Source organism: Pteropus medius, unplaced genomic scaffold, assembly GCF_902729225.1.
Source record: "Pteropus medius unplaced genomic scaffold, Ma_sr-lr_union100, whole genome shotgun sequence".
NCBI lineage: Eukaryota > Metazoa > Chordata > Mammalia > Chiroptera > Pteropodidae > Pteropus > Pteropus medius.
Genome location: NW_024351730.1, coordinates 31,690,805 through 31,707,400, shown reverse-complemented (window position 1 = coordinate 31,707,400; position 16,596 = coordinate 31,690,805). Strand labels below are relative to the sequence as shown.

General features: G+C 35.0%; 1 protein-coding gene across 3 annotated transcripts in view; it reads right to left on the bottom strand.

Annotated features, from left to right (window-relative positions):
- ARHGAP24 (Rho GTPase activating protein 24) overlaps positions 1-16,596 on the bottom strand; it is a 436,021-nt gene that overhangs the window by 140,530 nt on the left and 278,895 nt on the right. Inside the window, exon 1 of one of the 3 annotated variants that reach the window (XM_039845796.1) lies at positions 2,459-2,922. The exons of the other annotated variants lie outside the window; for them this stretch is intronic. The gene's annotated coding sequence lies outside the window, so the exon portion shown is untranslated. Of the gene's footprint in view, positions 1-2,458; positions 2,923-16,596 lie in introns of those variants that run through there. 3 annotated transcript variants of the gene reach the window in all.

Below are 16,596 nucleotides of genomic sequence, written 5' to 3'. Positions count from 1 at the left end.
TCTGCCCAGTAGCCATTCATACCATTCTTTCTCACTAATGACTCCAATTTCCTGCTCGGGGGGTGGGGGCAAGGGAGTAGGGAGGAACAGCAATCTCTTGATTTGGTGGGAAGGGGAGTGGTGGTAGATTTCATCAGTCCCAGGAGAAATCATAATTGCTTTCTTGCCCAGGTTGAACAGATTGAATATAGGTCTAAAGAAAGAAGGTTTAATAAATTAAAGACTTAGTAAGTTTAAAATCTAGAATAAAGTATAAAGCTGAAAGAAGGAAGAGGGGGAAAAAGAACATAATGTGTTAAGAAGTTTAAACTTTTTAAAAAATTAGAGATACTTATCAAATATGTAAATAAAGGCAAATCTTTTTCTTTAAGTAGGAGATTTTAATAGCCTAGAAGTAAATGTGTTTGGACAGACGGGCATGTGCTTTGAGGTCAGTGGCTATAATCTCTAAACCTCTTTAAACCTCTTTGCATGTCGCAGTAAGCAAATTATCTAAGGAATAAATGCAGACGCTATTCAAGGCTTTTCTTGGCTATTTACACTGACTACGGTTCACCCAGTCAATGACTAAGTTTCTAGTCTTGTTTGCATGGAAGGTAATCATGGTACAGATGGATACATTTGAACACACTGGGCTACAATCATCACAGAAATGTGGATAGTCTCGCGTATATGAAACATTGTTAAGAGGTCCTCCATCACATCTTTTCAGTCATGGCGATAAAGTCATATTACACCTTTTTAAAGAAGTAGCCAAATGTTAGATGATGGAAGCAGAAAAGCCAAATAGTAGAGGTTCCAATGTCAAAAGGCCAGTTATCGATTTTTTGTACTCCTCAAGTTCCATATCTGTCAAACGAAACTATCGCTGTCCTTAACTCGCAAAGAAAGCATGACAATATTAGAATTAGGTATTTTCTGCTCACCATTCCACAGTGTTCCAACAGAATCTAAAAGCAAGAAACCATGAAGAGAGTGTCCAAGGAACCTAGCAGTCCATGTGTATGTAGCAACAGGTGACATTCCAGTTTAGAATATTTGACTCCTTTCTAAACTGACATAATTCAAAAGTAGGGCAAATGATTTGTATATTAGTTGTCAAATGCTTTGAACAATTTCAGTGTTCATTGCATTTTAACACAACTTATTTTACTGAGTGGAGACCAATTTTAAATAAAATTTTTAAATTTACATTTTTTTAAATTCCAATTTTGCCAATCTTGGTAGCAGAATTCAACTTAATTAAGAGAGACAAGTACATTCCGCAGGTTGACAATGTGTTTTATTAAGAATTTTTGTTCTTGGCTTCATTTCTGCTGACTCTGAATTTCCTTAAGTATGTTATTGTTCTTTCAGTCATAGACTTAAAAATTTGAGCAGCTGAAGTACTTTTTAATACTCCGTCATAGTTATTCCTCATTTTTAATGTATTCTTTTCCCTCCATTTAAAATTTTGTAGCTTTTCCAACTTTTTCGTACCCTATTTATACAATACCAACTTTCTATATGTTTCGCTTTTCTAGGCATGTGTTTCATAAATACAAATCTCCTGTATATTTGTAGATATAACAATACATTGTATCTCCTTTACATTTTGTATAGGTTCAGTAAGTAGCTAACAAACGAAACTAGTATAGGAGTAAGGCCTGTCAGTTTACCCAGAGCCCATTTTGGATTCCCACTTACTGATCGTGAGTACATACTCCACGTCCCCCACATACCTAGTACACACCGTAGCTGCACTCTTCTTGGGTACACTAAATGTGAAGTTCCAAAATTCAAACGTGCTGATAACAAAAGCTTTATATGCTGATCGAGTTAATTACAAGTACATCAAAATACAGCAAAGTATTGTTTGGTTTTCTTTTGGTTCTCAAAGAGTTTCTTTTTTTTTTTTGAAACACACACACATGCATGCATGCGTCTGTATGCTGCTGGCACGTACACACACACACACACACACACAATATTTATGGCAGAAGTTTTCATTCTGACAAGCAAAAACACAGAAAACTCCCTTGTTACTTTTATCACCAGATCAGACCCTAAGGCACTCTGCTCTCTCCAGAGTTTCAACCACTAAAATGTGGGTGAAACAAAGACTATACCACAGCAAGTACTCTAAGAAAATAGCAATTCCGTATGCTTTCAAATCAGCAATTTCCATATGTTTTCAAATCAGCACTGGGATTCGATATCTGAAGTTATATCATTTGGCAGGAACAATTAACAAAAGAATCTAAGAAAACAGCACCAAACTAATCACATTTCAGCATAAGAACAACACTATGTCCCATTTGTTGCCACAATCTGACACCACAGAAAGCTGAATGGATCATGACAGAAAACGAGAGGAAGTTAATTTAAACCACACAGTCTAGGTCCTGAATTTGTGGTGACATAAATATCCCCAAATAATCAAACACAATCAAATTAACGAAAAACACCCAGCTCTCACCTTGCACAAACACACACTTCAGTGGTCAGTGACAAATGCAGGCTGCACTTGCAGGCTAGGAGACAGAGCAGCTGCTCTGTCCTGAGCCGCTTAAAGCACGTTCGAGGCGAGCCGGCTCGGGTCCTACCCTCTGCTGGTTCGCTGCAGTTTCTCCCATGACTCCATCACCCAGGAATGGAAACTACTGCTCTCTCCCCAGCACTAGTGGGCTCCCCAGCTACTGAGCTCAGGTGAAAAATGCTGAGTACTGCAAGGTCACCACAAGGTGAACACTGGCAAAAGGGGCATATGGGGAAGAGGAGGGACCGTCAAGGAAAGACCCTAAACTCCAAACACCTCTTCTTTCAAGACATTTTGAATGCCATAAATCAGAGCTGTGACAATAGTCAGAGAAGAAGTAAATCTGAGACTCTCTAAATGACACTGAGCCAATCACCTAGTCCAGGGGCTCTCTTTAAGCAATCTCCCTCTCTCTCTCTCTCTCTCTCTCTCTCAATCTCTTTCTCTCTCACCCACCTCCTCCCTCCTCCCTCACTCCCTCCCGAAACACTTCCGCATAGCTGTTCTAATTGCTCAGACATCCTCCTGAAGCCAGGAAGTATTTGCACACCCTTTCCAGGTAACAAGGCTTAAAGAAATGTCTTAGAAAATTCAAATCCTTGCCAAAATTGAAATAAAATAATTCTTTTAAAAGCAAAATCATTTCTGGTCCATAAACTGTTTCATATTAATGAAGTCTTGCTTTTTGTGCACAGAGTAGAATTGTCATCCCCTCCCCCACATTAAAAAGAGAGTAAAGATGTATTTATGTCAGATGACTGGCAGAATCGATTAAAATTTCTCATAAAAATTCCTACCATGTTTTTCAAGATTTGTCTTGACTTTTTCATATTTTAATTTGAAGAGGTCTCAAGAAAATATTTCTTGCCTAAAATATAATCATTCTGCATGTATATTTATAGACAGATACAAACATGTTTCTAAATGTTTCCCTGTGGAGTCTCTCTAGATTCTTATTTCTCATATTCTGGTTTTCCCATCGGAAGTGGGGAAGTGACAATTTTTAAGTTTACAAGTACATTACAAAATATTATTTCTCTTAGCTGTATATATATATTTTGCAGGTATACTCGTATTTACTGACGTTTAGATCCATGACTTTAACAGGAAATTATTCTTAATCTTTAGCCACTTTCTCTCCCTTCCTCCAACTATCACTGTTCACCAGCCCTGTGACTTGAGCAATTTACCTAACCTCCTGGGCATCAGATTTGCAATCTATAAGATGGGGATTTGTTATTAGCCTCTGCTTTGACTACCTCCTGGGTTGGTGTGAGGGTGAAATGAGACAACATATACAAGAAAATGCTTTGTAAATTGTAGCATGCCAGAAAAAAAAATGTACTTAACTGCATTTACCTCCCTTTGATTGTCCTAGTGAATTACTTTGTGTTTTCAAGGAGGTCTCCTTATGCTTCACAAGAAAGTGTTTGTTTCAAGTGGGCTATAAATAGAATTCAAGATTTTATTGAACTGCTGTCCTCCTTGTGGCGGATCTTGATGGCAGCAAGCACATGGCCAGAGTCAGTTAATTTTGAGCAACATGAGCTCTGTCTGGTCTTTGAGGCAGAACCAGACCAGCTGAAACCCTGATAGAAAATGCTCGCGTGCTTGGCTGGCTTCACAGTTCGCCTGGTGTCCTGCTGCACTCCTGTGTTTCAGGGTGTTCCCCAAGGGGATTAATGAAGGGGAACGGTTGGGGATGGAATGCCAAGTTCTCTGCTGAGTTAATTCAGTAACAAATGCTTCTGGGCATTCATGCTAATGTTCCTATAATTATGTATGCATTATTTAGAGATTAGGTTGTTGCAGGTGGGGGTGGAGACCAAGATAAGGGAGACCAGTGGGGAACAGGAAAGGGACTAACAATGTGAGCACCTGTCTCATGAGGACTGGGAGTTTCATGACTATTACCTCAGTTAATATAGCAACCCTACCAGGTAGCTGTTATTTCCATTTCATGGATGAGCACGATCAGCCTGTACACTGTTACCACTGAGTGGTGACGCTCAAATTACAATCAAGGTCAGCATGGCCTACAGTCCCGTATTCAAAGCAAATTTGTTAATTTATAACTTTCTCAGAAAGAAAATGAAATAAAGTTTGGTTTTTAAATACTGGGGATAGGAAAGGCAAGAATGCAAGTACCAAGAAAACTTCATGAGGGTATTTACTAGGCACATTAACTTTTATAAACGGTGAAGAAATTTTTAGAAAAACATTTTGACTTTTTAAAACAATGAAGTCATTGCAGGATACAGGAAAAAAAAAACAATTTTGCTAATACGTGCCAGTAATTCTTTTAAAAAATTTTGTCCTGCTTATCTTCAAATTGAAGAAGTTCAGAGGTTTTTCTCTGTTTTTCAGCATACACCCAATGCATTATTTTATTTGAATTTGTTTAAATTACTAGATCCTTAGGAATGCTCTAAAGGAAGCAAAGCAATCTCTTACCTTTAAATTTAGCAAAAAAGACATTTTTTTTTAGCTGTAGTTTGGAGTACAGTAGAGGAGTCATAATTTTCAGTCTTCTGGGCCTGAGGATGTTAATAAAATGCCAGGTTCTTTCTACCATTTTTATTGGAAAGCTACAGGCAGTCTGAACTGCAGCCCACTGTGGTATATGTTTCTGCTCTCCTCTTTGTAAGTGGCATTCCCAGCTGTAAGAAAAACCTTGAAATTGTATCTGCTAGCTAGCAATCCAATTCATACTAAATCCTCTATTTCTGCCTTAAATCTCCTTTTTTCCATTTTTTGCAATCTTTCCTGAGAATGCCACTGTCTGATGTAGAGTGCCTCTAATGTAGAAAAGAGGCAAGAGAATTAAAATGTTAAATTAAGCTACAATCAGAGACTGCAATATGCTGATCAGCTCTGCAGCCAGGCCAGGACACCAGCAAAACAAAGGAAGCTTTCTGCTGGGATTTCTAACAATGCATTCCCCACACCTGTGAAAGGGAAACAGGAACAACAGAGTCTTTACACCAAATACAGTCATTCATTCCCTATGGCGAAAACTATAGGGAACCTATGGATTAAAGGCCGGGAACTACCAGCAGGCCTTTCACGCTAGATATTCTTACCCTTTCAGGCTACATACTCTTCCCCTGCCCCTTCCTTAGTGTATGCTCATATCAACGGAAATGGGTAAACAAAGTCTTTAAAATGTAACACAAAGGAACTAAACAACATATATAAACTGAATTCCCCAAACACTCAGGGTCCCTCTTACTTCCTTAACTCTTCACTGTCTTTTCTCTGTCTTTCTCTCTGTACTCTCCCCTCTCCCCTCTCCTCTCCCTCTCTCCCTTCTCCTCTCCACTCTCTCAATCTTCTCTCTCTCTCTCTCTCTTTCTCTCTCTCTCTCTCTCTCTCACTGTCCTGGTCTCTCTTAGGTTCTCATTCTCTCACTCTGTGAGAACACCACATTCTGTGGACTATTACCTCTTCTCCAATAAACTTTCCTTTTGACTCTAACTTTGACGTGTGTGTTGAATTCTTTTTACACTCTCTGCCAGAGGACCCTCTTCTCTCAGAGCAGGGCTTGGTTTCATACTCCTCCACCTGGGAAAATCTGCCCTGTCCTGTATCACCTCTGCTTTTAACATTCCCATCTGTGAAATGCACCATCCAAAATTCCTTCATAAAACCAGCTTTCTCATCCTCCCCAAATTTAGCCTCAGAGAGAAAACTATAAATCTGGAAGTCTTGCAGATAGAATGTTTGTTTCAGATATTTTATTCAAGATAAAAATATAACTGGACCACTAAGTCAGTAATAAGTCGAAATAAATAGTGGGAATAAATGCAGATACTTTAATCTCAATTTTTCAAATTATATCGTGAATGAAAAAAAACCAAAACAGCATTCTAAACAACCAATCAACCCTCATAAAAGGTGTGGGGCCTTCAGCTGTTTGCTGTATAATTCATTGCTATTTTTTGCTTAGAATGTGCATTTTGACACTACAACCCACTTATTCTAGTGGCATATATTTAACTAAAGAGAAAGTAACTTTAAAAAAGTTAATATATTGTGAAGCCTGTAATGACATACATAATATATGGCAAAGGGATTTCCTCATTCCTAGTTCCATTTTGTTTCTGAATAAAGAAAGGGAAAAAATTGACCATAGGCAGAATTATGTATATATATATTTTTTAAAGAGTTAGAAACTATTGCAGTAAGCTTTCAATTCTCTCTTTTAGAAATAATAAAAATGAAAACATAGTTTTTGGCACTTCAAATTATTATTCTGTCCCATTCAGATATTTTGTTTTTCAAATACTACAGCTAGTGTTCGCCTGAATGTAATTCCACAGCACATTGCCTCCTCCCTTTCTTGGTCTCAGAACTTCCATTTCTTCTGTTGGATTTTGAGATCCTCATTTTAGAAATATGCATTGAAGAGAAACTTGCACTGAAGTTTAAATGTAGGAAGAAGAAAGCACGTGGAAGCATGGGTTAACATTAGTGATCGGTGAAGAAATAAGCTGTTATGGTTCTCTACTTGGTTCTTGCTACCTTGCCCAATGATGACAGCTTCATGCTGTCTCCTAGTGGCAGTGTTTACATTCACACAGACATTCAAGGGAGTCTGGCCTGAAGTCTTTTGAATCTTCTCATTTAGGGTAGAACTGGATTCATGGATGAGTAGGACAAAGTTGTTTCTAGTTTGCAATCTAATGAGAAAGAATATTTTTCTAACACATTTTTCCCTGCCACTCCCTTCAATTTGATTCTTTTTCTTAGGTCTTAGAAACTACTCCACGTGATAATATCTGTTAGCCATGAATTGCAAATACTGTTAAAATATTGAAGGTCATTTAGGGAAAAACTTAAAGAGTAATCTGAAATGAGTAAGCTTTTATCTTTTTAGCCATTTTCTGTGGATGATTAAAGATGTATGTGAAGTCTTTATATAGCTAAAATCGGGAAATTGAATACTTTATGAGCAGTCAAAATTTACTGTATTTTTAAACATATTTTTGTTTTTACAGGATGGTAATTTTTTTCTGGATGCAAAAAGATCTATTAATGCCTTTTCTACTCTAAAATTTGAAGAACCACTGTTCTGGTTTTACCAAGACTTTCCTAAATACATTCAAGTGGTTTAGGAGTATAAATAAACAAATATGAATATCATTCCTTTGGGAACACAGGGGAAAATATTTTGGGGTACTTAAGGTTATTTTAAAATATATAAGTCAAGACCACTGAAGATATTTGAAATTTTTGTAAAAATACAGTCTTACAGTATAATCGTCATTCCTTACAGGATAACTGTCTTACGGTATAATTGCCTAGCATGACAGGACATCATAGTCAAGTAATCTGAAGAGAAGGCTCTCAACTACTTGGCAGCCTAAGCCTGGCGATTACAGCCTCAGTGGCTGTTCAAACAGAGGCCTTCAGTGAAAGCTCCTTCCAGAGGCCTGGGACACACAGGAACATGGGTTCTGTTTTCTACCAAGTGGATCCTTGAGGTTAAAACCTCCAAAAGCATTAGTGTCGGTGCCCCCAATTAAATTAAGCTATATATATATGCCACGGTACAATCACGATCGAAATTTAGAGCACCACCGTGTTAAGTATTTTTAAGACACTTAATAGTACATTACTGAATAAAGCATATTAGAAAATAGTGTGTGCAATGTTACCTGAATTTTGTAATAATTAAAATAGTATAGAAAAATATGCATTACAACATTAATAGTTTTTATCTCTAGGTAGTGAGATTATAGCAATTTTATTTTCTTCTTGATCTTTTTCCATTTTCTAAATGTTCTGCAATGACCATTACTATATGAAGAAAGAAAGAAAGAAAGAAAGAAAGAAAGAAAGAAAGAAAGAAAGAAAGGAAGGAAGGAAGGAAGGAAGGAAGGAAGGAAGGAAGGAAGGAAAGAAGGAAAAAGGAAGAAGGAAGAAGGAAGGAAGGAAGGGAAGGAAGGAAGGAAAAGAGAAAGGAAAGAGCCACAAGAGGAAGAAAAAAAAAAGATTGTTAAAAAAAAAAGAAGGAAGAAAGGAGAGGGAGGGAGGAGGGAAAGGAGGAGGGAGGAAGGAAGGAAAGAAGGAAGGAAGGAAGGAAAAGTAAGTAAATAAATGAAGAAAGACCAGTAACTCCATTTCAGGATGTTTGGGAATCATTTTTTAAAATAAGATAAGAGTTCTCAACAAAGCTAATTCACCATGCTTATAATCTCTGCAAGTGGAAAAAATCAGTCTTTAGACCTGTTATTACCATTACTCTCACGGTCTGCCTTAAAAATATTCATGGGTACACATAAAAAACTGAGATGCTGCAGAATTATAAGGAAAATACAAAGTAGATGGCTTCATTGATTTTTAAAATAGGAAAAAAGGTTGATAGGAGAAATGACAGATGTGTGCCTGTGTGTGTATTTAAATTCAGAGAGAGAATGGATATAGTACAAATATAAATAGCACGATAAACATTCATGAATATATAATCATAGTTTTGGGGTGATTACTTATTTCTGAAGGGGGAAGGATAAACTAACAGTATATACATGACCAAGAAAAGCTATTGTTTTCTAAAAATGATCTCGCTTTAGTATACATTTCAGAGATCTTTTCTGTAATGGCAATACTAATTAATTTCTTTCGGAGTGAGCAGAGTGTCTACAGGAGAGGCTGCATTGCTGATATATTTTTGTTTGTGTTCCATATATCTTTCTGACCTAACTAGGAGCCAGCTGGTAGAGAACTCAGGATTTTAAGAAAATAAACAAATGTCATCTTGCTAATTAAATAGCAGACTTAGGTCTTCAGCGTATATATTTCTTGGGAACAGAAGTGTTGAGGACAAAAATCTTGAAGCCAGTCAAGAAGATCTGGACTCTTCCTAAAATTCATCCACCTGCTAATGTTTTGTTTGTTTGCTGAAATAACATTTGAGGAATTGAAGAAATAGCAAGACCAAATCCATAAATTGAGCATTTTACTCTTTAATAATTAAGTCAAAACCATATGTTTTCCTAACATGCTCATGTGGAGAAAAAGTTTCATTAGCTGAGCAGGGCTGCATCTTGAGGGAATGGGTTTTGTTCTTTAAACAGAGTCAACACAAACGACATTGAGAGCTCACTATGCTCTTCAGATATTATTTAGCTAGAGGCTCAAAAATATAAAAGTGTGATATTTTCAAAACATCGATCTCCAGTAAAATCTAAGAAAAACAGTAAATCAAATTATTATATTTTGTTTGGACTGTAACTAAACAAATGTATGTGTTTGTATTATTCCTATCCTTTAGTTGGACTGCTGTTAGAATTCCAATTATTGTTGGAAGCTGAAATTTGAATATACTTTTTTTTTATGAAATAAGATAATAGAATTTACTAAATTTCACCTTAGTTTATTTAAAAAGCAATTGAAAAACTCAGAATTTATGCAATCGTGTAAAAATAATAGTAAAAGATCTGTTTGATGGATTCTACTCTATCATAAAAAAAGAATATATTTTAGTTTACTCTATTCAAGAGGAACAACCACACTATATCCCTGTTTAAAATTTGATAACTTACTATTAGGACACATTTCTGTTTAAATTTCATTATCTTAATATTAAAGAAAATAATATCTACATTCCTCTCACCTGTAGTGTTTGTATCTATCTATCTATCTATCTATCTATCTATCTATCTATCTATCTATCTTTCTTTCTTTCTATCTATCTATCATCTATCTATCTATCTATCTATCTATCTATCTACAAACATACATATAGATATGTATTTCAATCTTTATCCATATGTAGTTTTATATGGTTATAGTCAGAGTTAGAGTTTACATATATATTTTTTATTTACTATTTTCACTTTGAATATTTTATATGCATTTTCCTTCTATCATCAAATAACATACTGTAAAAACATTTTGTAAACTGTAAAATATATGAATAAAATCATTATTATAGTTGTTATTTTCAATGCCTGCATAATATTCTTTTGAATTAATATAATATAGCTTATTTATCCATTCCTCTAGTGTTGGGCACAAACTTTGTTTCCAATTTCTCTAGTAAAATTACACTGCTATACTTAGAATATATTTGTTTTTCTGTAAGTTTCTTTTTTTCAAAGTCTCTTAGAACAAATTTTCAGAAAAAAATCTCTGTGTCAGAAAGTCTGTTCTAATCAGGAGCTTGTTTTTAGGTGGCAAAAATTTGGCATACATTAGTTTTAAAGCATCTCTTCATGGAACGAAGAGTGAATGAATAAGTACATTTATAATTATTTGTTATAGGTTATGTTGGATATTTTAATCCATATGCCAGTTTTCTGTTACGTTGATCCAGGTTGTGCAAATTTTGTAACTATGCTTATTGTTATCCCTAGAACAAAGATGAATAATAAATGTCTTATCCCAATAAAACATTAAATATAGTTGATGATCTCGTAGGTTTCATTTACACATGATAAGTTCTAAATGACTATTTATACATTCTGTTTACCAAAATATATATGTCACCCAGAGAACCCATTGTGCTTTTTATTTGATAAATTCTATGTATAGATCTTTCGAAGGTTTCAAAGTACATTTTGTAGTATTTAAAAAAATTATTAAAATTAATTTTAGAAGAGAACAGTCAGTGTTTCCATGTTACAATTCATAAATCACTTATTCATCAAAAGAGGTATGCTTAAAATTATTCACATTTTACATTTTACAGTTTTAATAGTGATTTTAAAATTGGTATTTTGATCCTCTTTCAATTTGTTCATGTAATTTCCAGATTATTTAAACTGGAAAAAATAGAGTACATTATAACAGTGAAAACAAATTTGTAGTCACAAGTAAGTTTACTTTCATAAACTAAACATACTTCAACTATGTCAACAAAGTCCTTTTAAGGAATTACACTCAACACAAAGCAAAATTTTCTTTCTATGTCTATAATAAAGCATATCAAAGGACTTAATATCGGCATATGCAGAAGAACTTTCTTAACAACAGTATAATTTTGCAGTACTATATTTTTCTTATTCACTTTTCTTTTCTCTACCATTGTAAATTTTCACAATGGGAATCAGAGAAATAAGAAAAACCTAAGTACCACCAAGAATCAGCAGCTAATGGAGAAGTGTTCCTGTTGGGTGGGAAGAGAACTGGAATGGGCGTCTGGTGGCTCTGCCACTTACCAACTGAGCAACCCTGGGCAAATCACTTCCCTTCCCTAGGTCGATTTCCTTACCTGTCAAATGAGATTTCAATCAGACATTGGATTTTGAAATGATATATAAACTGAGAATTTAAAGAATTGTCATTATACGATAATCTGCACTAAATTTCATGAATTTGGTGTTAATTGATTGTTTTCATTGATTAAAAAATGATCTTCATGGCTTTTACTGCTAATCAAGTATAAATAAATAATAACACAACATAAAGACATATTACCATCATCAAATACCGATATTTATTCATAAAGCAAAAGATAAAGGAATGATGCAGAAAAACTGAGTTTATAAGCATTTTCATATAGCTTTGCAGCTGCACAACTTTTCAAACAGGCTAAATAGTGGTTCTCAAAATTTCTTCTGATAACTACTGCTCTCCGCAAGTCCCATGACATTTCCCATTAAAACAACAACAAAAAATAAACTATATAATGGCAGACAATTTGTTGTGAAGAGGACTATTTTGACAGCTTGAGAGAGGGGAGAAGGCTAGGAATGAACAAGTGAGCATAGGCAATAGTAGAGGTAATAAACACCTCTATCTACCACAAGGGATCAATAAATGTTTTTAACTGGCTGCAGAGGGGAAGACAAACAGAAGAGACATTACTTAAAACTAATTTTTACTTTCTTATTAAAGTTCTGAATGTCATGCGCAGTAATATCAGAAGCAGAGGGATGCATTTAAAGGGATCTGCAGGCACCCAGTTGAGGTCCTTTTGATGATAAAACCAATCACCCCCTGCCTGTGATCTTGAATGTTTCTTTTCTGATTTTCTTATCTGGTCCCAAGTTAGGCTAAAATGGACAAGAGAATAAAAAAAGCCCATGTGGCATCTTGTTTCTTCATCACCTTTCTGGGGAACAAGAATTATGGAGGAATGACTTAGTGAGTATAATTATTTTAATTTTACAGATAAGAAAAATAAAGCTTAAGAAATTCAGTATCACTCTTATCACCATATCAATTGTCATCCAGTAAGTGGTCAATCAAGTAACATTTTCTTAGATCTGGTCCAAAGAGGCTTAGTGATTTGAATTTTAATAGCTAACATTATGAGACAATAAGATACAAATCAAGCTACCTAAGAATTTTGTCAAAACAAAGCAATTAGCCAACTGGGACAGATCTCAACCCAGAATCCTGGTTCTGGGGTATAGGGCCACAGTTTTGTATTGAATACCTCAGTAAAAGTCTTTACATTAAAAAGATTATCTTCACTGCACTTTATATATCTGGTTTTAACATGATCAGATATGAAACTATCAATCCTAATAAAATGAATTACGTGGGGAAATTGCACTTTCCACCTAAACAGTTCAATAAGTTTTCCACACCTACATTTTGTCTTCTAATTTGAATCCAGCATTTACTTCTCATTTAAGGATATAAGAGGAATCTTAATCACAACCCTGCCACCTCACCAGCTCCCATGAGGTGTGTTGAGCCCCCCCCAGGAGCCCAGAGAATGTGAAAAGAGAGAGAAAAAAAGATATAACAGATGCCTATCAAGCAAGAATTGTTTAACTGTTTTGGCAACTTTCACTTTGAAGAATTAGACAATAACTCATAGATAAGAAAAGAGTTTAGGCATTTTACAACTGAAGGCACTAACACCCTCAGGTAAAAACTCCCTTGCCCAAAGTCACATAGATATGAGCATTTGAGTCAGGACTAGAAAACACAATGAGATTTTCCATTAGGTTGTTATTTCTACTTTGCTACAAAATTTTGTCTCAAAATTGCTGCTCAGATAGTCAGAGTATTTTTCCCTATTGTTATGTTATAGATCAGTTGCTCTAGTTAGTCAAACCAGGGCAGTTTATGGAGAAATCTGAATGAATCACTTCCTTATTGTTCCTATGCTTACCTCTTATGCGACTGTTGGCCCATCGAGTGGTAACTATTCTATCATGGTTCTCAGTCTTGACTTTTCCAATGAAGAGCATGACTATTTCTGGTTTTAATCATCTTGGAATGAGGTAGTTTTTTAAAAAGAAAATAAACCCTGAAAGAAGCTCTCAAAGAGTAGAGGAAGAAACTGTTTCCTGGCTATCAGGCTTGGGTGTAAGATTTGAGGAACATGTATGTCTGGAAAATCTCCAAAGTGATAGGTCCCAAGATGGCACCAGCTACACTGAAGCAGAGAAAAGACCATGGTGCATTTGAAGCAGGTCACCTTGGACAGCAGGTGGTATTTCATGGCATGATAATTTAGTTGCTTGTTATTTTCCTTTGTTTTCCATGGTCCTTTGTAAGAATACAGTCTTGTATCGGGTGTTTTATTGGCTCTAATAGGGAAGGCTGTATTGAAAATTATTAAAGCACGAAGCTTTCTGAAGTCATCATGGCATCACTGCAAATAGCTATGGAAACATCTCCTGAAGGAAGAAAACACTCAAAACACTCAGGAAAAGAGGATGGAAGCTTATGCATGCCCATGTGAGACTTTCTCTTTACTGACAACTCGGAGAATCTAAGTTTTATTGTGAAGGCTGGAAGTAGTTTCTTTACAGCAATGGAAGATATGTTTTGTTGGGAGAAAAAAAATCCAGTTTAGATATTGATATTTTGTTTTAGATTTGCCTAGATTCTAAAGAAAGTCTAAATTCATTTTTTGGAACTTAGTGGATGTTTTAAAAAATAATCTTAAGTTCAAGGTATTTCTTTCATAATTATTCAACCTCCTGCCTCATGAACATACATTTGATGGAAACAGCCAGGTTTATTTTAATTAGCTATTATTATCCAATAATCTTGTTATGAAGAAGATATTAAAATGATTTTATAAAAAGGTGAGAAATTCTCATTTACTTAGAACTCTGATACTTATTGAAAAATACATGCATTATAAAAGAAAATACTAACTACACTTCTAGCTTTTATTTCTCTCTGTATATTTATTTTGCACTGGAGAGTGATAAAAGCATATTTGAAAAAGATGTTAAAATCAATTTTGCATATAAGATGTGTATTGATTTTTCTCTAGATCCTCTTGATAATTTTGAACTTATCCACATGATAATAAAACATGCGAAGATTTTCTCCAACCTGAAAATAGTTGCTCTTAATTGGGGTTGCACCTTCATCGTTAAAAATTCCTATTTTTTAATACATTGTCAGTGGGATAAAATGATAAATGTTTAAGTGATGGCAACAGAAAAATTAAATAAAATTTTATATTAAGAACCAACCTAGAAATTTCATCATAAAGATCAAGAAGCATGAATATGAGAGGAAGTAGAGATGGTAGGTAACAGGGTACCCTCCTTGCATACCAAGTATCTTCGGGCTGAGCATTTCATTGCCCTTGACCAAGATCCTATCTCTATTAATATTCACCAACTGCCAGATCTCAGGTTCTAGGGTAAACTCAACCCTAAGATGAGGAATAATGGGGAAATACCTGGTAAAATTCATATAACTTTAAAATTATTAAAAATATTTTATAGCATTTACAATTCAGCATCTTGGGACAAAGTCTTTTGACCCACACTAACTATATCACTAGAGATCATTTCAAATGCTGACATTTTTAATACCAATAAACTTATCAAGGAACACACAAAAATCACAGGATTGCAGTGGCCATGTAGTTCAAATTCCGATCTTATTAAAGACCTGAACAGATATTTCTCCAAAAAGGAAATACAGCTGGCTAATAGACATATGAAAAGATGCTCAAGGTCACTAATCATCAGAGAAATGTAAATTAAAACCACAATGAGATATGACCTCACACCTATCATCAATGGCTATCATCAATAAATCAAAGAACAACAAATGTTGGTGAGGATGCAGAGAAAAGAGAACCCTTACACATTGCTGGTGGGATTGAAAACTGGTACAGCCACTATAGAAAACAGTCTGGAGGTTTCTCAAAAAATTAAAAATAGATCTTCCTTTTGACCCAGCAATTGCACTTCTGGGTATTTTTCCAAAGAAAATCCAAACAATAATTCATAAAGATCTATGCACCCCAATATTCATGGCAGCACAATTTGCAACAGCCAAGATATGGAAGCAACTTAAATGCCCATCATTTATCCAACAGATAATTGGATAAAGAGGTCGTGGTCATATATACAATGGAATATTACTCAGCCATTAAAAAAAAAATGAAAATCTACCATTTGCAACAAACAACATGGATGGACCTAGAGATTATTGTGTTGAGTGAAATAAGTCAGACAGAGAAAGATAAGTACCATATGATTTCACTTATAAATGGAATTTAAGGAACAAAAAGAACAAACTAATCGAAAACAGACTCACAAATATAGTGGTCAATTTGGTGATGGACAGATGGGAGAGAGTTTGGGGGACTGGGAGAATGGGGTGAAGGGTTAAAGAAGTACAAATTAGTAGTTGATAAATGGTCACGGGGATAGGGAGCACGACGCAGGGAATGTAGTTAGCATTAATGTATTGGCTAGGTATTGGAAAACCAAGGAGAGAAGGAGCAATTAGGGGTATCGTTTTATAAACCATATAAATGTCTAACCAATGTACTGTATACTTGAAACTAATTAAAATAAAAAAAAATTAAAGATTTTTAAAAAAAGATTGCTTGAACAATATTTTTTTCTGTTCAGTACAGTAGACCCTTAATATTGGACAAGAATTTTTCTGGATATTTCAAGAATACGAAAATTTTGTACAGGTACTATAAGTTATGAACCTTCAGGTTCACTCATGAAAAGTAAACCCATCAAGTAAATTCTGCGGAGGTATTGATTAATAGATGCATTACCTTCATATGCTCTTTGTTAATAATTTTTATTATTTTTAAATCTTTGTGATAATACCTCCAATTTCTAGTGAACTTTTGTTATAATAATTTCGTAGCTCTCTAATAGAGAAATAGCACTCTA